The 24,133-nt window shown below is 41.0% G+C and overlaps 1 protein-coding gene and 1 long non-coding RNA gene across 2 annotated transcripts in view; one reads left to right on the top strand and one right to left on the bottom strand.

The window, feature by feature from the left end:
* The window catches only part of ANKH (ANKH inorganic pyrophosphate transport regulator), a 99,032-nt gene that overhangs the window by 48,431 nt on the left and 26,468 nt on the right, over nt 1-24,133 (bottom strand). The gene's annotated exons all lie outside the window — the stretch shown is intronic.
* LOC137850600 (uncharacterized) lies at nt 10,656-14,022 on the top strand. The gene is made up of 2 exons (XR_011092662.1): nt 10,656-12,229; nt 13,459-14,022. It is a non-coding gene; the product is annotated as an uncharacterized lncRNA (long non-coding RNA).

A 24,133-nucleotide genomic window follows, 5' to 3' on the forward strand; every position in this document is an offset into this window, starting at 1 on the left:
TACCCTACCACTTCATGGCTACTGTAGAGATTAACCTACTGCTATTTTTGTTTAGATTTACTAATTTTGCCACTGCCAGAACTGGCAATCAGTTCAGAAGGGTGAGTAACTTAGCTGGAGAATGGCCATGCAAACAGATGCTTTGGTGTCTGGTGCAACTCCTAAGTGGAAGCCTCCTTAAATGGATCTCATGCTAGGGGAACCTTCTGCAGAAATAAACCTTAGAGACACTTAAGTTTAAGTGGTAGGTGCCCAGGATGCTTACATTGCAGAAGACAGTGAAGTTCAGCCCCTGTGATAATGTGCAGGATGGGACCAAAATGGTTTAGGATTATGGATCTGTAAGGGTGGAAACTTATTGTGCAGAAATAGATTTTTGCCTTAAAACCACTTTCGGATGTACTGAAGTGAAAGATAATTACTCAGAAGTTGATAATGTCAGAACTGTGAGATGCCCGCCTTTAGCTGTCTGCCCCTCTCTTCTTCCCACAAAGTAGTTCAAATTCATTAACAGCTAGCATCAGCCTGGAGTAAACAAACTCCAATCCTTCCATTGTCAGTGGAGATTCCCTAGTCATTCAGAGCTCCCTGTAAGCTTCGTCACATTTGTGTACTAGTCAAAATATGCAAAGTGATTGAGCCTCTGCAATTTAATGAACATTACTTGTATATGTTGAAAGGTTAAAGCAAACTGAAGCAAGTGTCTGCCGACTTTGTTCTTTGTTCATTCAGCTTTGGTAAATGTACTCTCTCTCTCCCACTGGAGACAGAAAAGGTAAGGAGCCTGCTGAGCAAGCGTACAACATTCTTGGCTTGTCATATGGGTAGACTTCCAAAGAAAGGGAAATAAGGTCTTTCATTGTCCTCAGTACTGCATTATGTCAGAAAGAAAAATAAATAAAAAACAAAACAAAACAATCTATAAAGTACATGTCAAAGCTACTACGATTACAAAAAATGCATATAACCACCAAATAAGGCTTCCGTCTCTGACTCAATAGGTCCAGCTGTCCCTGAGCACACAGTACAGCAATACCTTTAGGTGTACTCGGTGCACTATGCAATTATCTGCTCTCTTTTAACTCACTCTTAAAGCATTTATCTCCCCGTGTGGCCCAGCATGAAGTGGTTACTTATGTGCCAAGGCTCTGCCCAACTTCAGCTGAGCAGAACCTGTCTGAGGTCTGTGATTTTCATCAGCTGCTGTGTCAGGAGCGGGGAGCAGGGCTGGTTAAGGTCCGTCACAAAGCAGCTGTTCCCTCCAGCACGCTGCCAGCTGCACAAAGCACAGTTTGTTAGGTGTGAGTGTGGAGCCGCAGAGAGCTGCCAGATTAGCTCATGTCTTAATTGCTTAGAAGAGAGAAACAGAGGGCACCCCGATGACCAGCCGAAATACAAACTTGGTGTTTCCGCTGTTGGAAACATCTGCTGTAAACCAAGTCCATAACATCAGTAAGAAAAACTTTCATTTCTATCTGTTTTTCTTTCCTTTTTATTCTTATTCTTCGTACTAGTTATTTACTCGGATGAGATTAACTCAGTTGAATTGGAAACAAACTCTGGATGGTGACAATGATTTCGTTTCTCTAGGACTGGTGAATTTATTACAAAACATGCTTTGAAGCACTTCCAGTTATTACAGCACTTTCCGATACTCCAGTACCTGCAGAAAGCAATGGTCTCACTACACCAGTAATTCTGCCTCCAGACTTTGACCTAATGTACCTGTTTAAAATAAATGGGAAGTGGGTGGAAAGGATGTGAGAGTGGAGAAAGGCAGAAAGGTAAACTGGATGAGTTTCCGCAAAGTAATTTTTTTCTTTTAGAAAATCCAATCTTCTACGCCCCCAGCCTAAGTTTTGAGAACCTTGAAATTCTCTGCCGGTTCTTGCAGGTGGTGTTTACAGGATTGGCTAACATTTCCTTTTAAAAATAGCTTGACTGTTTCTCCTGGTATCCAATGACATGAAGTCAACAAGTTAACTCACAATGAAATTATTGCACACGTTTTTTTGCAGGCAGTGTGTGTGTGGCACAAATAACTAAAAAGCTTCTCTTGAAATCAGGCACCCTTTTTCAAAAGCCCTATCTTTCACATGAGGAAGCATGGGAGTATTTCCATGTGAGCAAGGCTGAAAATACCCTCTCTGACAAAGGAGAGCAGGAGGCCATGGGAGAACGTGACTGCTGTTTCTTATGTGATTTTATGGCAGCTGGGAGCCCAATTGCTGCTGTTATAATAAATGACCTTCCACGATAATGGAAGTAGAGGTAATATGCCAATTAAACTGAAATGCAATCAGGCTAGATATGCTCGGTCCTTACTGTATTCAATAATAAAGAGGAAAAATGAAAAATACATCAATATTTCAATCTTTTCCTCTGCACCTCTTGGGAACACATATGTTACAGAGAGACAAAAAAAGCTTTCCTTCTGAATATACAGGGACATATTCTAGTGCCAGGGGTTTTCTGGTGTAACATCTAAATACCTGGCAAAATCCTCTTACATCTTCAGCAAAGCCTTGGCTAATGCTTCTATGAAGAGTTCCTTCTGTGGTACCCAGGCAGTCTTATTCTCAGGGAAGATGAGACTTAGAAACACCCTGGGAGTTGTAGCAAGGCTTGTAACTTTTATTTCTCTGTGTCTGGCAGGGATGGATTTTAGCAAGTGCAATCACAAGCTACTTTGTAAGTATTGCTGATTATGCCAAGTATGTGATATAATTTGATATCTAATTTCAGAGATGTCTACCCATGGGTTCAGAAAATGCAAATTTAAAAACACACGTATCTTCAAATCCCTTCCAGCTCAAGTGGTGATCAGACACATAGTGGGTGGGTTCCTCCACTGACTGAAGAACTGTCAACGCTGCTGTAGTAATTCTTAAACAGGTTCTGTTGTCTAACAGCATCTCTACAGATACCTTCAGCAGTGGAGCACCACCTGTCAGGAGACATTTTATGCATAAGCTGAATGATCTGCCAGCCCTGTGCCTACACCAAATTTAGCTCAAAGTATAAAACTATCTATCTTTACTGACCCCTTTTCTCACATTCATTTTGACCTCATGCTATCATCCCTTATTAATAAAAGTCACCATTTCAACAGTAATAATAAAATTTTCCTACTAACCCTCTCCCTCTCTACTTGAACTGGACAGTTAACCTTATAGCTCATTTGCATTTATCTTACACAAGCACAAGACCTCGACTTGCTACGTTCAGTAAAAACACTGACAGATTTCCAGAAGCCTAAGCAGAGATAACACTGAAACACTGAAGGACAGCAGATAATTTTGTCTAGCAAGTTCTCTGAGTGGCTGATTTTAAATCATGCATTTCCTCCTGGATTTCAAAAGTGGCAACAAATGCACTGAAGTCAGACTACCTACCATGCTTTCATGAGTACTCTACATTGTGCAGAGGCCTGACCCGGAGAGCAGTCTCCTGCCACAGTCCCCCCACTCCCAGACCATTTCTGTTCTGCTTTCTGAGTCATTTAACACCCTGTTTCCACAAAATCAGAGGAAATGCAATCTCTTTTCCATCTTGTCCTCTCGCTGATGTGCAGGGAAGTAAGTGCACAGGATGTAAAGCATTAATTTAGCACAGCTAAAATTCATCTCTGAGCTGCTTTAATATGAAATGCAAAATTGGCTTTGGGTGGGCATCCTGCCAAGATGCTTACCGAGGGGAAAAGAGTTGAGTCTGACACAACTGCAGTTGCAGGGATTGGAAAATTGAGCTGGCTCGCTTTGATAGTGTAGTATAGACTATTAGCTAGTTTTAATCAGTGAATTCTTCAAGACACTGCTCTGTCTGCAAGAACAATGGATTAGAACTTATCCTTTGCTGAAATCTTCAAAGCCAGAGGATAAAGTACAACATAAGGTACAAGGCTGAAAGAAAAAAGACTCTCATTTGCAAAGCCCTGGATGCACGGATAATAAGGGGGCTGATGTTACTATGGGCAAGTCTCTGTAACTAGGTGTATTTTGCCTTATCAAAACTTGAAAACTGTGGGGTGGGGTTGGTGCCCACAAACCCCAAAGTGGCTTATTTCTATGATAATCTACCCAAATCGCCTGCGTTCTGTCTGGCTATACTGACAACTCAGACAGGCAATAAAGCAGAAAACAAAGAGTGGGTGTCGTTTCAGCTTTGGTTTCTGAAACCGTGCATGTAAACAGCTTATATTGTGTGCGCAGGTCTTCAGAAAAGCGTAGCAGAAGAAACCTTAATGACTTCATTGGGGTTAAACTCACTGGGGTTAAACCTTGGGGTTTAACAACAGTTTTATTACCCTTCTGTCCGCACAGCTTGCACACATATTCTATCCTCATTCATCTGTTTACTTAGAAGCACTGTTTGTCTACCTAGAACAATACCCGCAGTGGATACATCCTTTTTAAAGCATGATGAGAAAAGACTGATAAAAAGCAGTAGGTGCTATGCTCGTCACCATGTTTCTACTGACTCCAGCTTCTCTGCTGGTGAAATCCTAGCCTGTTTTGCTAGGCTGCTGGGCTTTCTTTGTCCAGTCTTGCACAGCACTGGGGCAAAATCATGAATGCTCCCAAAACAGCTTCCCAGGTGTCATAACACTAAGAGAAACAGCTTGGACTACAGTGGGCATACCAACTGGGGGTAAACATAATGAAAGTCTTGTAGGGGTGAGGTGTAATAATAAAATACAAACACTGCAGAAGCAAGCATGAAGCCAACGGTACACAGTGATCCTGGCAGGACTCTCTTTTTTGACTTATGCGGAAATGAGGATAACCACAGTGACTGTGGAACACTTCTGGGAAATAAGAGCCAGAAAGGCACAAAGGGTGTTGAGTCTCAAGGTGGAGGTCAGGAACAAATTAGTCTGTGCTGGTTTGGACAAATAAATTCTTTTGGTCTTTAGGAAAATGAGGTTCTGGAACAGACCTTGTAGGGTGGTAGGGCGAGCAAACATCTGAAATACTCTGAAGTAGCCAGTGCTGGTTTACGTCTTGCAAAAAAAAAAGCTGGAAAGTATGCTTGCAAAGAAAATTTAAGATAACGCCACTTGTTGGTTTTAATCACTACTCCCTCTGGTCATGTTCCTGCTGTTAATCTGTTTGTTTTGAGCAAGAGAGAACAAGAGACTTGTTCGCACTAGTCACAGGTCTCAAAGGACAATTTTTAACTGGAGCTAACGCTTGCTTGTATTCTGCTGGAATGCGAGACGCGCTCTAGCCGAGGAGCTACAGTCTAAGAGCTGTAGGAGTATTGTGGGACGGTCCTCCAAAGCACTGTCATTTCGAAGTGGTGATCCTAAAGGGAGGTTTTCAAAACCAGATTACCAGAAGTGTAAAAGCATAGTTCTCTGCTCCAGGTGTTTAAACACTTCAGTGATGCTGCACAGCTCATATCATTTCTGATCTCTCTGTTTGAACTCTTTGCCCCAAAGAGTCAAAAACATGGCCGTGGTAAGTGCAAAGTGAAAGCAGGCGTCATGACACCTCTCTTTTCAACAGTGAATCTTGGACAAAGGTGTTCTTAACAATTGCCTGAACCTAGATAAGCGTTCCTGCTACTTCCATAAAATTTAGGTTAATTAGGCTTGAGACAGCAAAGCAGCTGGATATGAAGAAACGGTGCATTTAAGAGTTTGGTGCACCAAGGAAGTTATCTCCTCTTATACCTCTTATTTCCAAAAGCGTTTTACTGTCTTTACAGTATCTGGTACCAATTCTCACAGACCGTGTAAAAGCAGGCAAGTGCTGCTACTGGCACTGAATTAAATAGCCAAGGAGGACTCCTGAATTCCCTCAGTGTGACTGAAAGTCACCAGTGCCTAGGAGCGGTCTGGGCCCTCCTGTAACCCTGTGTGCAATGACAGGGAGGTCTGCACTGTGAAACCATTCATTAGTGGCTTCTGAAACAGGGAGAAAGGTTCCCAGAGAGAGCAGAGGGAAAATAATGTGTTCTTCAGCAAGAGAGAGGTTAATTTGAAACCGTCTTGACAAAGCTTACCAGCTCCTCTTGTAATTTAGGGGAAAGACAGCTCTTTTGATGGGGCTCTGAATCTGAAATAATCTCTTTTTCTTTCAGGTTAAATGATCCAAAAAGAGCCTTTTCCCTCAGATCATCCTACATTTACTGTAAACAGTGAATTTCCTGAAATTGGTTAGTGTGCCTTGACAGTGTACAGTAGAGATCTTAGCCCTTACTGAGCACCGGAGTCCAATCCCCTGGAAAAATTCTCCCTAACACTGCTGCTAGTGGGTAGCATACAAATCCCAGTGGGTTTCTCGCTTGTGGGTTGACCTAACTGATTCAGCTTTCTTTAGGTCACCATGCACTCTACCAAAGGGCAGTAAATCGTGTCATAGAAAACAGCTACTCACAGCTTCCCACACTCAGATGCTCTGGACCTTCTTCATGCTTCCCTTCCCTTACCCTTTCCCTCCTCCACTGCTTTCCCCTGCGGCTCTCGCTCAGGAACGGAGCAGCTGCTTACACGTTGCCCTGCTGGCATACCCAGCCTGCCCTTTGCAGCTTCCAGCCACCCGTGAGTCTTGGACCTCACCTCAGACAGCTGAATTAGCTTTATAAGCACTGCAAATTACCTCCTGCCTTGCTGTTAGGTAAGACCAAAGTGCTTTAAACATAACAAAAGGATGGCATTTTCGTAAACGCAGAAGCAGAAGAAATCATTTCAGTGGAACTTCTCCTTTGTGCTTTTATCGACGCATACAAACTTCCTTATCTATAAGGCAACTCCCTTACCACTTGTGTTCTCTTTTTGGAAGAGACTTTATGCTTAGAAGAGACTTTATGCTTCAATCTAATTTTAGTGTACAATATTGGGGGAAAATCTTCGGTGATGTTAAAGTGGAGGAGAACTGCCATCACTTCAAGCTGCCAGTGTCACTTACTTGTCAACACCACACTACAGTGCCAAAATCTCATTCTATAACAGGAATTGAGCTGCAATAATTCTGTGACTCGGTTAACAACTCAATTGTATTCTCAGTTAAACAAATACATTTAAAATCTGGGTGAAGAATTTTTTTTTTCTTACATGACTTACTTCACTCCAAACAAAAGACAGGGCTGCTCAAATACATACTCAGCTATTGCAAATTCTTCATTGCAGACAGCAACAGATCTGCTGATGTTGATCAAAAGGCTTTAAGGAAAATAAGGCATTTCTTTTTATTACAGATCTTTTGTGATGTCTCTCCCTCAGGAGGCTATCTTGACTCGTTTTAATAAAGATGCCTTTGAGGAAGCAGATGCTTGTCACAGTGGTATCTAGTGGATTAAGCCTTTTCTCCCTGAAAGTTGGGGGCTTTGTAACTGAAAAGCCTTGAATTATAGGCATTGTAAAATTAAAAGGCAATTCCACTCTGAAGCTCTGTTGTGTGCTTATCTTGTAACCCGAGCAGTACAGGACAAAGAGGAATAGTTCTAACCTTTTTCAGTCGTGGCATTTATTTGGGGATCAAATTCTGAGTGCCAGTTTGGGCTAGCATGACTGTGTTCCCTGTCTGCTCTTACACCTTTGGAGAAAGATCCATGGTGCTAATGAAGCTACTGTCAATGATGGTGAAGCATGAAGTTTTCTGCTAAACATCAGATGGCTGTGGCAGGGCGAATTGGCACTGTCTTCAGGCTTCATGCTTTTGTAATAAGACTCGCAATGCAAACATTCAGTCTAGACTGCCTCCCAGCCCTGGCAAGGACCATCCTTGCTGCCTGTGGTGGGAAAACACTCACCCTTGCAGCAAGCCTAAGGGCAGGTGCTAACTGATGGACAAAAAGTTTCCCAGTGGAGTTCATGAAGCAACATTAAATATCAAGCCACGTTGTCAGAAGCATACCTGGGAAAGAAATAAATGCTGTAAGGAAAGTAAAGGGAGGAAATATTAAAGGCCTTTTGAAAAAGCCATTTTATGTTTTATTAAAACTCTGTAATAGCCACAAGGACTTAGGGAATCACAAAATCACCAAATGGTTTGGGCTGGGAGGGACACTTAAGGATCACCTAGTTCCAACCCCCTGCCATGAGCAGGGACACCTCCCACCAGACCAGGTTGCCCAAAGCCCCATCCAGCCTGGCCTTGAACACCTCCAGGGATGGGGCATTCACAGCTTCTCTGGGCAGCCTGTGCCAGTGCCTCACCACCTTCTGAGTGAAGAATGTCCTCCTAACATTTAATCTAAATCTACCTTATTTTACTTTAAAAACTTTACCCCTTGTCTTGTCACTGCAGGCCCTAGTAAAAAGTCTCTCTCCAACTTTCTTACAAGCCCCCTTTAGGTGTTGAAAGGCTGCAATAAAGTCCCAGACTTTCTGAGATTAGGCTCAAACTGGTATCAAAATAGTAATAACTGGAAATGCAAGCTTCTTTTTCATGGTCACATTTCATGAATGAAAAGTAAATGTATACAAAACACTACTTTATGCATGTGGTAGGACCTCATCTTGTAGCCCCTGAACTCAATGCAAAGCAAAAAGTACCTTTTCTTTGAAGAAGAACTTTTCTTGAGTCCTTTTGTTTCCCCAGGTATCCTACCAGAAGACATGGAAGACTGCATCGAGTTCTGTGACCTCCCCCTCTGATCTTGTCCAGCCTCACAAACTCAAGCAGGTGAAACGATATCAGGAAGTGGAAGCAGGAAATGGCACGGTTCTACATCAAGTGGTACTGCTAAGCTTGGCTTTGTTGAATATCGTTTTATTAAGAACATATTTGTCTTACAGCTGTCTAGCTAAACATTCCTGAAGTTGCAGTTAAAAATCAGTCTTTGTTTTCCTAAATTCTAATGTTAGATATCTGAAAGCTGTTCATAAAGGTGCTGTAATCTTCCAGGCAAGTTTACATTGCACAGCAATGTTTATCTATTTGGAGCATATCAGTCGAGGTAGTTCTGTGATAAAAGAGTTGTGTAAGTGGTATTTATTTATTTATTTCATCTGAAATGCCGGTTCAGATTAGGATTACAGTACTGCTCCGGAGATTTGAAGAACTAAAGTGGCTTAAAGCATGCACGAACTTAGCAGGCTTTGTACTGCATTACTGTATGCCGTGTAAAGCAAGCCCAGGTGCCACGGCTGCACAGGGTGAACGTGCAGGAGCTTTGATTCAGAAAGCCTTTGCCAAGCCCTCGCCAAGCAGCTTTTGAACTTTCTGATTCCAAACTGGGAGCTCTCCCTGCCCATTGTTTGCCCAGAGCAAGTGAATAAACTACAAAACAAGAATACTGTGGAACTGCACAAAATACCGTATCAGTCAAAGAGGGCATTTCAATAATTTGCCTTTAACCAGAAGGCTTCTTTTTTCCTGCTCCTAGAGAATCTGATATTAACAACATTACATCTTTGCTATTTATTTCTTTGACAGCATTATGTTGCATCCCAGAAGATTATGATGTCCCTTCAGGACAAGGTAGTTTGAAATAAACAAATTTTCAAGGAGGAAAGAGAAATACAGTTACTGCAAGAACACTCATTCCATTTTGAACCTGCACGCAGAGCCTAAGTCTCAGTGCTTCATGCCATTAAAAGTGTATTTTGGCCTGAGCATTTTCTTTATTTGGTAGCACGTCAGTCAGCTCTTCAGACTACCCGGATATATGAATTCAGCATGCTTACCGAGCTCACCGGCTTATCAGGAGCTCACTGGCTCACCCCCAAGGCAGTAGGTCACAGTTTGTTGCTAACTGAAAGGCAGTAAAACATACAGAAACATACGTGAGGTCATACCTGGGGTGGTAGATGTGAAACAGAGGGATAGTACAGCTTTGGAAGATGCTGTGAGAAAAGGATCATTGGGCTTACATAGGAAGAGGCATCAGGACTTCAAAGCAAAAATTGTTTGCAAGGCATGGCTTTGGCAGAGAGTCATCATCTCCCCCTTTCTGCTGCAGCAGCGATAGCTCTGTATCTCTGCCAGCAGCAGCAATGACAGCGGTGACCATGAAGGCAACCAGGGAAACAGAGCCGCATGCATATTGCAAGCATCCTCTGGACGAGCCTACTTGGTTGTGCACGCACATCTTATTTTCTGGGCAGCTGCGGATCTTGCGGCGGAATGCCACCGAGTCAGTGGGAAGAAGGACAGCAGGTTTCAGCTCATAAAGCCCCCCAGTCCACTGTAGATGCCTTTGGACGGCTCTGTGGGAGTGTTCCTGGAACTGTTACTCCCTTGCACTCCAGCCATGTTGCATACTTTGCCCACATGAAGTAAACAACCAAGCTTGCCTATTAGAACAGTGAAAACAAAAAACAAAAAACAAAAAAAAAAGGGAGAAAATCTTCAAGTGGTGACTGCATGGGAGAAAAAGTCACGATGAACTCTTCAGGATGGCCACCGAAGCAGAATATTCTTCCCCTTTAATTATTACTTGAAATGTTGCAAACGGTAACAAACATAAATCCAAAATTAAAAGAATCCTTCACCACTGTATTTTTCGTCAAATACAGCAATGTTGAACAAAGGAAAAGCTGAGAACAGAAGCTATACGCTGTAAGCTTAATGCAGGGCCCAGACAACAACAGCTACACAGTCTACATTTCAAACCTCTGAAAGAACCAGTGCATGCAATTGCAGGGGGGTTAATTAATTCGTCACACTGGTGTTTGTACAATCTGATTAGGTAACAGCATCTGATATGGTATCACATAGGAGAGGATTCAACAAACTGAATAATTACATGGATCAGAAGCAGACTTCTGAAATGCTTACGGGGCTAGCTCAAAGAGAAATGCAATCAGCAATGTCAAATGGGGATGTACCGGGCTCAAAGGAATTTAGTGATGGGACTCCTTAAGACCAGGCTGATAAGCTTTAGTATTTTCATTAATTTTCATTCATCCCATCACAAAGAGAATGAATATGCATTTACATATGTTAAGGATGCAAATCTATTAAGCACCACCAGTACAGATGACTTTGAAACTTGTGTAATAAAAATGGGATGAAAACAAAGTATGAAATGCCAAACCAAATACTGGGGACTAATAACAAAAATTTCTGCCACAAGCCAGGAGCTCGTCAGACTGGGTGTATGTGTTGCCAAATGACTGACTGGCAATGTGATGCAGCCATGGAAAAAGGCAAATGCAATTGGAGGATGGGCCTGGTGAGGCATTTCTGGTAGAAAATGAGAAATATTGTTGCCATTGCAAGGCTTCACAGCAGGAATAACTGCACCAGATCAAGGACGTTTTCCGAGCATCCCAAGTGCAGTGGAAGGTTACTGAGCTGATCCAGGGGTACAGAGAAACCTGATCAAGTGAGAGGAAACTAGAAGAGCTTGTTTTCCACAGCAAAGAGAAGGCTGAGAGGCTGCTCTGTTTCAACATAACCATGATGGAAAAAACAGGGAAGAAGAGCCATTTCATTTAGAAGATGGTGCTGGCATTAGAACAAATGGGTATAAACAGGACATGGATACATTTTGGCTGTAGTTTAGAAGAAGGCTCTCTTACCAATGAAACAGAAAACTGCTTTTCCTCCACAGGTACTAAAGGCAAAACAATATGTGGCACAATCCCTCTCAGCAATACATAATTTGTGCGCCTGAAGGCACACAAAAACCTTGAACTGGAAGACCAGGGGAGTGCCTCCACCTTATTTGTGACTTATTTCCACTGGTACAAATGTCCTGCGGATCTCTCACCCCCTTCTCAACTTATCTCCATGTAACACATAAAACGAGGACTAGAAAACACCCACAGAAGTCAGTTTTCAACCGAGGAGACCTTCCTCCATTTGCAGAGGATGGCATTGGGGACAACTTCAGCAGCAGGCTCCAGTTTAGATGATCCAGTTCCTATACCAGACACGTTTTCCCCTCTTTCTCCAGCTGTTTTCTAACACAAAAAAGCAAGGCCAGCCTCTCAGGCAGCATGTTGTGGTGCTGCTGAGAGTCATGTATGTTACGTGGGGAGGTTGTTCGTGGTTGTGGGTTTTTTTTGAAAACCCTGCTTTTTTTCTGCCCACCACACCACAGCACAGCTACAGCTTCCTCTTTCGTTGCTTTCCTGTTTCTTCTTTCTCTTCTTCAAGCAACAGGGCAAATTGAGTCTTTTGAAAGAAGCTTGTGAGAGACGGATGGTGACAACCACATTGCCCCTCTTTCCTGTGCCCTCACCTACCACTGCGCCCGGCTCTCCTTTCTCTACACACTGCACTCACGCTGCACCAGCCTGCCAGCAGCATTCACTACTGTGTACTGACAGGTATCGCTTTCTTTCTTTAATCATGTTGGCTTCAGTTTTTATTAGCTTTGCCCCAAGCTATCTCCTTCAGCATCAGTAAAGCCAATATTTTATCAGTGTCGCTGTTTTCACCTGAGTGCATGTACAAACAGAACAGATGAATATATATTAAATGATATAATGGAGATAACTATATGTGCACTGCAAGCCCAGACAATGAGGAATCTGATTAAGGAGTTTATGTGGTGTTTCTTAGAAGTGAAATATCATATGAGGGTTCTGCATTCAATATGGTTCTCAGGCTTGGATGGGTGCAGGCTCTAAAGCATATTTTCATAGAAGAGTCACAGGATCTGTGTCCTACCCCTGTTTAAATCTTAGAAAGACTTTAAGTGCATACAAAACAGGGTAAGGCGTGAAGACACTTGCTGTTACTCTGTGCCCATTATCTAAATTTGCAGAAGGGGAAATAATTTATAAAACTAGGAAGCCTCAATCTTTTCCAACTTGTGGCATGCCTGCCTTTCTTTATCCATAATGGCCTGCAAGCTGTCTGGCATCCATTGTGGAAGGGCCATCATCAAGAGGTTTAGATACAAATGACAGACATTAAAAAGGAAGCAGAGCACAAGTATAGAGAGGTGAGTGAGAAAAGCTTGAGACAGCATATTGTAATTTATAGCCTTCCTTGTCAGTGTGTTTTCCTTACAAAGAAATGGCTTGGGGTCAGATCAGAAAGCATGCAGGTGGAAGTCAGGCAAGTACCACAGGGCTGAGGTCTCTTGTGAAATGCACCGTGTTATGGTCCTAGGCAAGGAACTGGAAAGGCCCTGGTTAGTTTGGTACCTCTGTCCACTGGAAATAAATATTTTTCCTAAAACCTTCCCGCCTTTTTCTCTTTTTCATGATTTGGGTTTGCTTGACTTTCTTTTGTTTACATTAAACTTTTTGACCTTTGAGGGCTACAGAGCCTGGCCACCTGAAAACACAGTCCTTCTCAGTATTTCTAGCTGCTCTAAAGCAGTACTTTAAGAAAACGTATATGCGTTTAAGAAAATGTATAAAACTTAGCGAAAGGACTGATTTTAAGAGTGGCTCTGTTTGTTTTCTGGAGCAGCTGCACAGGCTTCAGGGGTGAATTCCAAGTGTCCTCTGTGACTCCAGAAATCCCTTTGAACAAAGTTCTGCATGAAGAACTCAGTATTACGAAGTTTCAAGGACAATTCTTCACTGCTTTCTACTTTCTATAGGTATTTTCATCTGGATAAACTGCGAAGAAGGAAGGTTTCCTCATGCGGTTATAAGATGGAGGAGAACTGAAATGGAAAATGAAATAAATCACTCTGTTTTGACTTGTGAGTAATAACTGCTGAAGCCAACCTTTCCACACAAAATGCTCCACTGGTTTATGTGGCCAGGATGTTTTGCCACCAAAATCTAGGTGGAGTCAATTGAAATCTGTCCTGTGGGTTTTGCGGTACGTTAATATGTTTTCTAAATTTAATATACTCCCGGGCAGAAAGCTTGAATTCCTGAAGATAGCAACTCCTGTGTTTTTTTCCTTTCTCTCTTTTTTTTTTTTTTTCCAAATAGACCTACAAGGAAAGGTCTCTTACAGGTTTCACTGCTTCCTACCACAGATTAGTCAATGAACCTAAATTTAATCACTTTGTCCTTTAGTGAGTGGCATCCTTCTGTGTGTCTGAAAGAGTGAATGACCACTAAAGTGAGGATAAAAATCCTGAAAATGAGTGGATGAAGGAGGAGCAATCTTGGACATCTTTTGGATGTAAATAAAGACCAAGTGTTGTCATCTTCTGGTGTCAATCCTTTCAAGAAATATGACTGGTGAGTAGCTCACCGGGGAATCATGAACTTTATTTCACTTCATGCATTGCTGAAAAACTCAACGGCACATGAATAGTTCAAAGAATCGTACCAAAAAGTGACAACAGGAAAGGCAGAACGATGATTTGTCTGGCAGCAAACTTCCTGATGACTAAGTTTTCACAGCACACGAGTGGAAAAATCTGATACTTCACTTGAACGCCAGAGGCCATAGTCCAAAAAAACAATCTCCTGTAACATGGAAAAGGTCATTGAGACTAAGATTTCATTTAGCCTATGAAAGTGTCTTTAGTTTTTCATGGGCACGAGGACAGGCATGACTTCAAATGCCAGACATGAAACTTTGATAGAGCAAATTTGGCGAAGGATGAATGAGAACTTACTCTTCTATTCCCCAGAGAAGTAAAGCCTAAATAGCTTTAAAAGATATCTGACACAGAGAAGAGAGTATTCACTTCTAAGTGAAGATGATATAAAGATCTTTGTAGTCACATGGGTTCTACAAAAAGAAATTGCTTCTGCCTTTGGTTCGAGAAGTTCAGTATTACATTTCATCTATTCTCAGTCATTGTAACATACTAACAGCCAAGTGTAAAAGAGACAAAAGTACGACATTAATTTTAAAAAATCCATATGTAAGTAAAAAGTCACAAATAATTATATTATGGATTGAACAACGAAAGTTTCAAAGTGTTTATCTGGGAGTCAAACCAAACAGTGGGGCTTAAACCACTGCTCCGAAGTTCTGTTTAACTAAGGCCAAAACTCAACTGAACAATCTGAGCCACTGATGAACTTTAAGGAGATCTGAAATTGAAAATGGAATGGTTTGCCTTGCTCCCTGGTAAACACTCATACCTTTACAGACCTTTCTGTTAGAGGTTAACCTCTCAATCCTCTCTCCATTATTTGTCAAAGACTGGTAAGGATATGAGCAATTCTCTAGAAAGCCAGTAAGTCTTTTAAGGATGATAAAAAGAAAATAATGCACACACACCATTTAACTCTAAGGAACTGGAGGCCAGACCACAGCCTTATTTTTAGATACTGCAGTGTTTTCTCCTAACCTACTTGTTCCTAAAGGATGATACCTGTAAGGATAGGGAACACCTCCTCTACATTTAACACTGTGTTCCAAATACTGCTTAGCACCCCAGCACATACTTGTATTTAATAAAGACATCAGGATAACAGAATATACTGTTCTAATGACGGAAAGGGTAGAAAGTAAACTATAGGATGACTTGCACTGACTGAAATTTGGATTTGTGAAGCTGATGATTCTGTAACCAGAGATGTATGTGAATAGTTTCACCTGCACAATAAGTCCTTTTCAACTGCTTTATTTAAGGTGTTTGTAGGTTCAACACCTATAATGACTTTTTCATCATTTAGTATTTCCCTCACCTCAAAATAGGAATGAAAAGTGCCTAGATAAAAACAAAACCTGGGACACCATAGCTTTCAAAGGTAATTCCACCTGTTTTTTTTCAAAAATGCTTAACTGTCACTTATCTACTATCCTATTCTACAGTGAATTGTAACAGATAACCTGTCAGTTTCTTAAGACAGCAATGAACAATTGAGTTCATTTTAATTCTCCAGTACTGCACTGTTAAAATAAGGCACAAACAGTTGCTATGTTTGAAGAGCAACACACTGTGATGAAGCAAATATGAAGTCCTTCCATGCAAAGAGCACTTGAGCCATAATTGAAATACAGGGCATTCTGTGCCCAGTGAAAAAGACAAGGTACTTGCCAATGAAACTACCATTATAATTCACTCAACATTGTTTTCCTGTGCAGCTCTGGTAAGACCAAAGCTGGAGACAGAGAAAGGGGAAATGAGTTTCTTTTTTTTACTTATAAGCTCAGCCATGCATGGAGGAAATGGTTTTGCCAAGTTTTCTTTCATTTTCTCTTTCTAATCTAGTAACATTCTTCTAGCAGCATTATCTTAAAATAACCCATACCTGAGGTAAAGAAAAAAAACAAAACCAGGCCTAATGCTCTATGAGCCCTGAAACACTAAGAAAAAAGATCTACAACTCATATAAAAATATCCGTCAATTAACTTAAAAAATTAAAGCTTTTTTAACCCTCTTAAGTGAGTTTTTTCATTCTTCGAAACTGGAGTGCTGTCAACTTTGCAAAACTGAGTCGCTGGTAAAATCTGAAAGTCAAGAATTAGAATTTTAGGAGCTACCAAATATAACTAAATTTGATTTCTGTGAATGCCCAAACAATTTTTACATTCTTGATTTTGTTGCCAACAAAGCACATGTATGACATATCCCTGTATTTTTAATCAAATTACTTCACTGTTTTCCTTCCCTGAAAGGCTAAACTCTAGTGCTAGAATAACTTTATACCACCCTACTGTGCAAAGACTTATCACTTCTGTATCTGTATTTAAGTGAATTGGCTTATTTGTCCCATACCAAGACCTCTCTTTCAATCTGCACATCACATGAAAAAGAAATCGTGTACTCTGGTGCTGTTACATCAGCTGGACATCAGGTCTGGAAAGGCACTTTCCTTCTGCTTCAGATGCCTTCTTATCTTGGTTCCAGCCACTTAATTGGTTTCAAAGGTATCTAGCAGTCCTTAGGAAATCTAACTTAGTGTGTTTTAAGCTGACTCTTTTGATGTGCTTCTTAGCAATGTGCTCAGCTGGGATTTCTTTTTTTTTTTTTTTTTTTTTCCCCTGGTTATAGCTTAGGTGCTTGTTAGAGTCAGCTCACTAATAAAGAACTCGGCAATATCATTACTTTCTGCCACTGGTTCACTAGGTGATTTACCTTACCACAAGAAGACAAACCAAAGGATATAATTACTTGACATTAATTCCCTTCAGTGAAACAGGCAAAATACAGAGGTTGAAGGGATGCAGATTTGGGAAGTGGCAGCCATCCAAGTGGCTACCACTGCTGTCATTTCCAGATTTCTTTAAAACTACTGCCTTGGTAAAAAGCAATGCCTCGAGCAAAGCCATTGTACGCACTCTATTAGGTATTGTGTATCAGATGTCTGCCTGGTGGATATAAATTTTCCTCCTGAAAGGAATAAATCTTCCACAAATAAAGGAAAGAGGAGATATGGTTTCTAAATGAATGATTCATTGTTGGAGGGCGCCGCTGTGATTTGCTGGAGTTGCTATGATACCTCAGTAGCAATGCCAACTTGCAATAGTCCCCAACACTTTCTGGAAGCTCAACAAGCTGAAAAGGCACTGCTGAGGGGCATTATTTCTTTATTTTTTAAACAGGACGTGTGCATTTACCATGAAACTACTTTTCATCTCCCACCTTTCTCCATCAGCTGGCTTGAAATTAGTTATAGCCTTGTTTTCCTCTGGAGGGGACTCTGGAGAACTAAAGGTTATAAACAGGAAGGCAGCGTATGCTGAGAAAGATGGCAGGATGCCCCAAAACAGTAATTGAAAAAACTCTCTCACTGTGCCTGCCAAAACTTGGGTTTGGGCCTTTTTTTGATAAAAAAGAAAAATATTGTCAACAACTTTCCATTGCATTGGAGGAATATGTGGCTTTGCTGATTCATGTTTATCCAGAAAGAGAATGAGGGCATACGGTGTATATTCTTTGTGAAAAAGCATAGCAACTCTGTATGAGAATAAAGTTGAAATTTCTTTTGAGAATTCTCACCTTTAAAGCTATAGCTGTAGTAAAATCTGTCTTTGAGCAGCATAAAAACTGCATCTTGCACAAGCTGTCACCTTAATAGGGCTGGCCCTAAGTAAAAAATGGAGCACCTTGCTAAGTAACAAAAATTGATAGCAGAGATGGCAGTGAGGGAGAAAGAAATTAACTACCAGCATACAAATTTGTGACACACTGAACTGTGGGAAAATTCTGAACTTAATTACTATTGTTGCTGTAAGAAATTTGGCTTCTGTTCTAAAAGATTCTGTGAGTGTCCTAAGAAGAGGAACGACTGATGTCACATCCTTCTCACAGACTTTCAGAGAAATTGAAATAACTGAATTAATTTAATAAATAAGTAATGCCAGAGAATCATTTCACAAGGATCACCGATGATAAGAAGTTAACAGTCACTAGATAAAGACTACCTCAGTATACACCTCTCCTGTGTTGCAAAGCTAACTTGATTTTCTACAAAGAGCTGTGGCACATGCTGCCTTCTTTCTTTTGAAGTTCTCATTAGTCCTTTTAAATCCAGAAGACAGATAATGCTATGAAAGTGGGAAGTCAGAGGGGACTGCTACTAAAATGTCCTTCTCTCCTGCCAAGTCACAAAGTGCAAATAAAGAAAGTGGGATGGAAAAATCAGAGTAGGAAAATTGCTTACAGAGAATAGCTGAGATAACAGGGGGATGGATACCCAGCCTCTGCTACTGACAGGAATAGAAGTAATTTTTAGTTAGTCTTAGTTTTATTTATTTATTTATTTATTAGTTAGAAGAGTTAAAGTTTTTAGTTTAGTTTTAAAGAAAGGACAGATTCCTTTCTGAACTGGTGATGGATCTGGCATGAGAGCCACCTTTCTGTGATTCTTCAAAAAGCCGAGTCGCTTCTTGCTTGAACTCAAATTTAGTTAAGTAGTGTACTTTTAAATAGGTTGCACTTTTAGACTGACAGCCATGTCACTTTTCACTTTTAGTGCCTCCAGAGAAATGACCAAGATTGATGAGATACCACCTGACCTGTTTTTGTAGAGAAGAGCTCCATTGTAATATTATTTTTTAAAATATTTATTTTAAGTTGCCAGTAGGTCTTCTTTGTATCACAACTAAAAAGTCTGACTAAGTTACAGTAGTGGGTTCAGAAGTACGTTCATGAACTTATTTATATAAATGACTTCTAGAGAAGTAATTCACAGTGTCTGCCTCCTTTCTGCCTGTTTTGTAAGCTCATCTGTGCAGACTACCTTTAAGAGATTTAAACTGATGACCAGGACTGGCTTATTACATAGAAGTATCTATGAAGTTAATACTATTACTACTGAAATTCATACAGTGTTCTCGTCTTTAATTCCATGGGTCATTCCTGAGCCCTAACATTACTGTATTTTGTTCAAAATAAGAGACTTTTCTCCCTTTACTGCTGTTTCCTACCAGTAACTGACTGTTAACTATCTAATTAAAGCCATACAAAATGACCCTGGCATTACATGATAAGAACAGATAGGCTTCAAAAGATACAGCTTGAATCTATATATATGAAAACTGTTGATGAGTTGGTTTGTCATTTTAGAGTCTGCTTCTGAAGCTGAAAAAGCAGATGTTTCATCCTTGGGCTAGAGGCTATTCTTTATGTTTTCAAGTCATATTCTTCTTAGTGTTTCCTCTTGGTATTGCAATTTCTGAAGAAATTGGAAAAGAGAGAGGTTAAAAAATAAATAATAATACTTAGGAGAACATAGAAGGGAGTACCAGCAGTCAGGAGGAAAGTATGCTTTCTGAATGAACGCAGTACTTCCCTACATCATTTTTAGCCTTTGGCTAGGCCCAGCCCCATGGATGGAGATGCTTCAAAGAATCCTAAGGGCTAGACAGAAAAAGGCATGAACTGATGAGAGTCTTCCCAGATCATCTTTATCTTTTCCTTCTGAGGAGCAAAAATTGCTGTATACAACACTAACAATAGAGATGGAGCTACATTTATTATGGTGGCTATTCTGTTGTATTTGGGTTGCCATCACAGGGACTGAGTTGCATAAAAGAAAGCCATAACATTAAAGAGGGGTCATTCCTCAGAAGTCATTCCTTGAAGTGTGTGTGAAAGGAAGAAGGCAGCTCTCAGGTAAAGCTATACCTGTTGTTGCTATACTTTTTCTAATGGAGATGGGGGAAAAACAGCACAAATAATGTGAGTGGGAGACCTGCAAGACTGAACTAGGAGAAAAAGAGATCTTCCTTCCTTTGCTGCTAGTATTGAGAAAGAGCACCTTGCATTTTTCCCCCTAGTTGGTAATTGTTATTGCTCTCCTCTGGGAAGGGAAGGGAAGGGAAGGGAAGGGAAGGGAAAGGAAAGGAAAGGAAAGGAAAGGAAAGGAAAGGAAAGGAAAGGAAAGGAAAGGAAAGGAAAGGAAAGGAAAGGAAAGGAAAGGAAAGGAAAGGAAAGGAAAGGAAAGGAAAGGAAAGGAAAGGAAAGGAAAGGAAAGGAAAGGAAAGGAAAGGAAAGGAAAGGAAAGGAAAGGAAAGGAAAGGAAAGGAAAGGAAAGGAAAGGAAAGGAAAGGAAAGGAAAGGAAAGGAAAGGAAAGGAAAGGAAAGGAAAGGAAAGGAAAGGAAAGGAAAGGAAAGGAAAGGAAAGGAAAGGATTGATTTGCCTGCACCAGCTGCTGAAATACAAGTTACAATGGAAAAAAAAACCAGCACGTTCAATGCAAGCTGCTTGAACTGTAGAGTTTATACATAAAGGTAGCTCAGTCAAGGAATAGCTACTGCTGGAATTTATTACATTATATCTAGCTTAGCAGGAACATCCTCTGACAAGAACAGAGATAAGAATCATTTTTTCACTGGGGATATGACAAAGGAGAGGCAATAAATGACGATAGCCATGATACCAGCTGTACTAGAGGAAAGAGCTGTTGCAGCAGCAGCCACCTTGGCAGGAACCTGTGCCCATACCACATCTGCCAAGGTGGCTTTCGGTGACCATGCGACCGCATGTGTCCGCTGGGGCAGGATGCAGGCCGTGGCCTCCTGCCACTGCTACCGCCTCTCCCTCCCCAAGTCCGCGCCGCCAGCTCTCACAGCCTCGTTACGGAGAATATCTCGTCAGGTCACCATGCTTGCAGTTGGTACCTTTCAGCCAGGTGTCTTAGATCCCGCCTGCACACATCGCAACAGCTTTAAGCATGATGCTGTAAGAAAGGCACGGAGTGAGACCCCAGCTGTGGCTGACACAGGCTAACGCAATGTGCCCCTGGGTTCCTGATCTAAACACCGCCTAGCACAATGGCATGTTCATATACACCGAACCAGGCACCACGTGAAAAGAGGAGCTCTGTATCCAAGGGCTGTTCTCCATCTGAAAGTGACATCTGATTCTCTTAAATGTAATTTAAGCAATATTTTAAAAGGTAAAGGACTCTGTAGCTCTTTCACTGCTGAGAGAAACAAAGCCCCAAATACAGGCGCAGAGTTAATACAGGTGCAGCACACAGAGACGTGCCTGTTTGTATGAACACATATACCAAGTCTGCAGTGGGATGAAGCAAAGGCTATGTTAAAAAGAAAGGTCAGCAAGTGACAGCATCATACCGAAGGTTGAGGTGTTTAACAGAGAGAAACGGGACCTGGAGATCTTAAGGATGTGTGAACTGAGGTGTAGAAACTGGGTCCCCGGTCTTGTCCAGCCCTGGACTACTGTGACCTTGATTATAATAGTGTCTTTGCAACGTGTGTTGGGAATTTAAGTATACAGAAGGCACATAGTGGAGAATAAAATACTACATAAATAAAGAACACCCTATGCTGACCTTCACTGTGTGGATTAGGATACCCCATTTTTATACAGAAAAAAAATTGTGATTTTCAGAGAGTGTAATATACAAACCTAAAAAGGTTGTGTAAGCCTCTGCAAAATACAAGCTTAATGAAACTGAAGGTCATCAGACTTAGATCTGAATCCTAAAAATCTTTTTTTTTGTTTTAACAGAATAAAAGGAAACTGATACTTATCGGTTCCATTAAAGCCAGAGCTCTTACACAAATACAATGATTTTGTGTGTTTTTAGAGAAAAGTCATATGCACAAAGTACATGCCTAAGTTTATGGGAAGTAATCTGACTTCTGTGCAGTTTAGGTATTTAAAAGACAACTTGCATATGGAATGCTGGTTTGCTTAAAAACAGCAACAAAAAGTATAACAAGCCCAGGCCATTCAGCATTTGCAGGGTTAAATATTTTTGTAAAAACAACATTGTAATGCTCTTACATATGTAAACCATCAGCTGGTTTCCAAGACCCACTTCTGAGATGACCAACCAAATAATTTCTATGATATGCATACAGAAATTAACAACTGACATCAAACAAATCGCACTAATTGATCTCCTTTTTTTAATATACGCTCAAACTGACATTCCAGTTGGTGGTTTTCCCTCGTGCAATTAGGAAAAAGAGTTGTTTTTTTCTAAAACCTCTCCAGACAATTAGGCACCCAGCTGCTACTGAGTCTCAGCAGCCGCAGGCAGCCTAAACCCTCAGCTGATGCTAGGCCAGGTATTGATTACCTTCCCAAGCTCCGCATTATCACCCCTCAGTTAAACTATTAAATTTCACGGTGAAATAATCGTTGCGTGTCTTGCTGAACACTTTTTTTGGCAAATGGCAATATAGTGTATGAACAACCATTGCTCTTCTCTTTAAAACACAGATTAAGAACACCAATGGTCACTGAGAAGTGTCCACTGGAAGGTGTCCTCACTGGCAGCCGGCTCACGGGGCCTCAGCTGTGTTGTTCCCACTGGCACTCCTCTGACAACCCAAACTCCATTTAATCAATGGAAACATTTCTTTTCTGTAAACTGGTACTGGACCAGGTTCTATACCACTAAGAAAAATTGTTTTCTTCTGCAGCAGCTTCTGCGGTTGCTTACACCTGAAAAAGTGATCACAGTAAGCCTAGGCTGAGGTGGAAAAATAAAGGCACGCACAGCTTTTCCCTTCTGTCAGGGAACAGTCCACAGCAAGCTGCCACTGCTGGCAACACCAGCATGAAATGGTTGAGGGACACAAGCCCTGAGTACCTCTTGGGCCGGTGCAAGAGAAGGCCAAACACAACAAACCCAGTGTATGCGGAGGAGGGAAGGAAGTGGTCTGAGCGGAAACATCTCCATGTGTACGGCATAATCAGTTTTGGTCCAAACTAAGCCATGTGTACAGAGGTAAAAGAGCAAGACTAGAAAAACACATTGCAGAATTATGCTATGAAGATTTTGCACTAAATCAATCCTAATGCGCTCCTTAAAAATAGCAACTCCAAGAGGACTGCATTTGGCTTAAGACACTTACAGAAATACTTATGTTTCTGAATGAAGAAGTGACAAATACTCTGAAAGGCATCCTAACAAGCACTCTTTTCTCTAAATCTGCTTATCTTTTCCTAAATTGAGTGGACATGCAGTTAACCTATTAACATGGTTGCATACTCCCACAATATTTCATTAAGATGTTTACTTTATCTTTTTGAAGTATTTTCATTAACAGACATGCAAGAATGTTTCATGTCCTCCAGGGGGAATTTATGACTTGTTATTATGCAGCTTTAATAATTTAAATGCCAATGTAACAATCCAGGGATGGAAACTGAATGTTCCAGGAATGTTTCAGTGAATTAGTAATTGTGATTGGCTTGTAATTGCTGATTATCCCAATGAGTTTTACCCAGACTAGTTAGGTGAATGGCATTCACTGAAGAAAAGAAATTTGGGACTAGTATTAACTTAATGAAATTCGAATGAACAGTGGACTGAACTTTCCAAGAGGCTTCTGAATCTCTTTAGCAATTGTATAAATAATTGCAGAGGTTCAGCACATGGAGCAAGAGACCTTACTTCCAGAGCAGTGCAAGGGCAAGAGCAATGTACTGCTGTACATGTAAATACGGGATTCTGTTACCAGGCACTTACATTACAATGTCAACACAAATACTGTAGCTAGGGAAAGGAGAAAAGCAAGCAGGGTTACACGGAAAGTAAGCTGGAAAGAAGGCAAGGTAGCAGAGTGATATATCCTGGGCAGTTTTTGTATATACTAAAAGATTTGAATGTCATATGGGACATGCTGCAAAGTAATATATTAATTTGGTTGTGATTTTCCTACTGATTGTCCCACCCTGCCTTTTCTCTTTCTATAACAATTGTTTCAAGGACAGAATTTGTGATTGGTAGGAAGTAATAAATACAGAATCAGTGTAGATTTGAATGAGCAGATGCTGGGTTTCTTGTACAGCAGGCTGAGAGGTCAGATGCAATCATCAAATAGTACCAGTAAGAAAGCCTGTGAAAAGAGGTACAATGACACAGGAAAATATAAAAAGAAGAGGCCAAGATAACAGATGGTTAAAACAGAAGATCAATAAAC

Source organism: Anas acuta, chromosome 2 (assembly GCF_963932015.1).
Source record: "Anas acuta chromosome 2, bAnaAcu1.1, whole genome shotgun sequence".
Classification (NCBI taxonomy): Eukaryota; Metazoa; Chordata; class Aves; order Anseriformes; family Anatidae; genus Anas; species Anas acuta.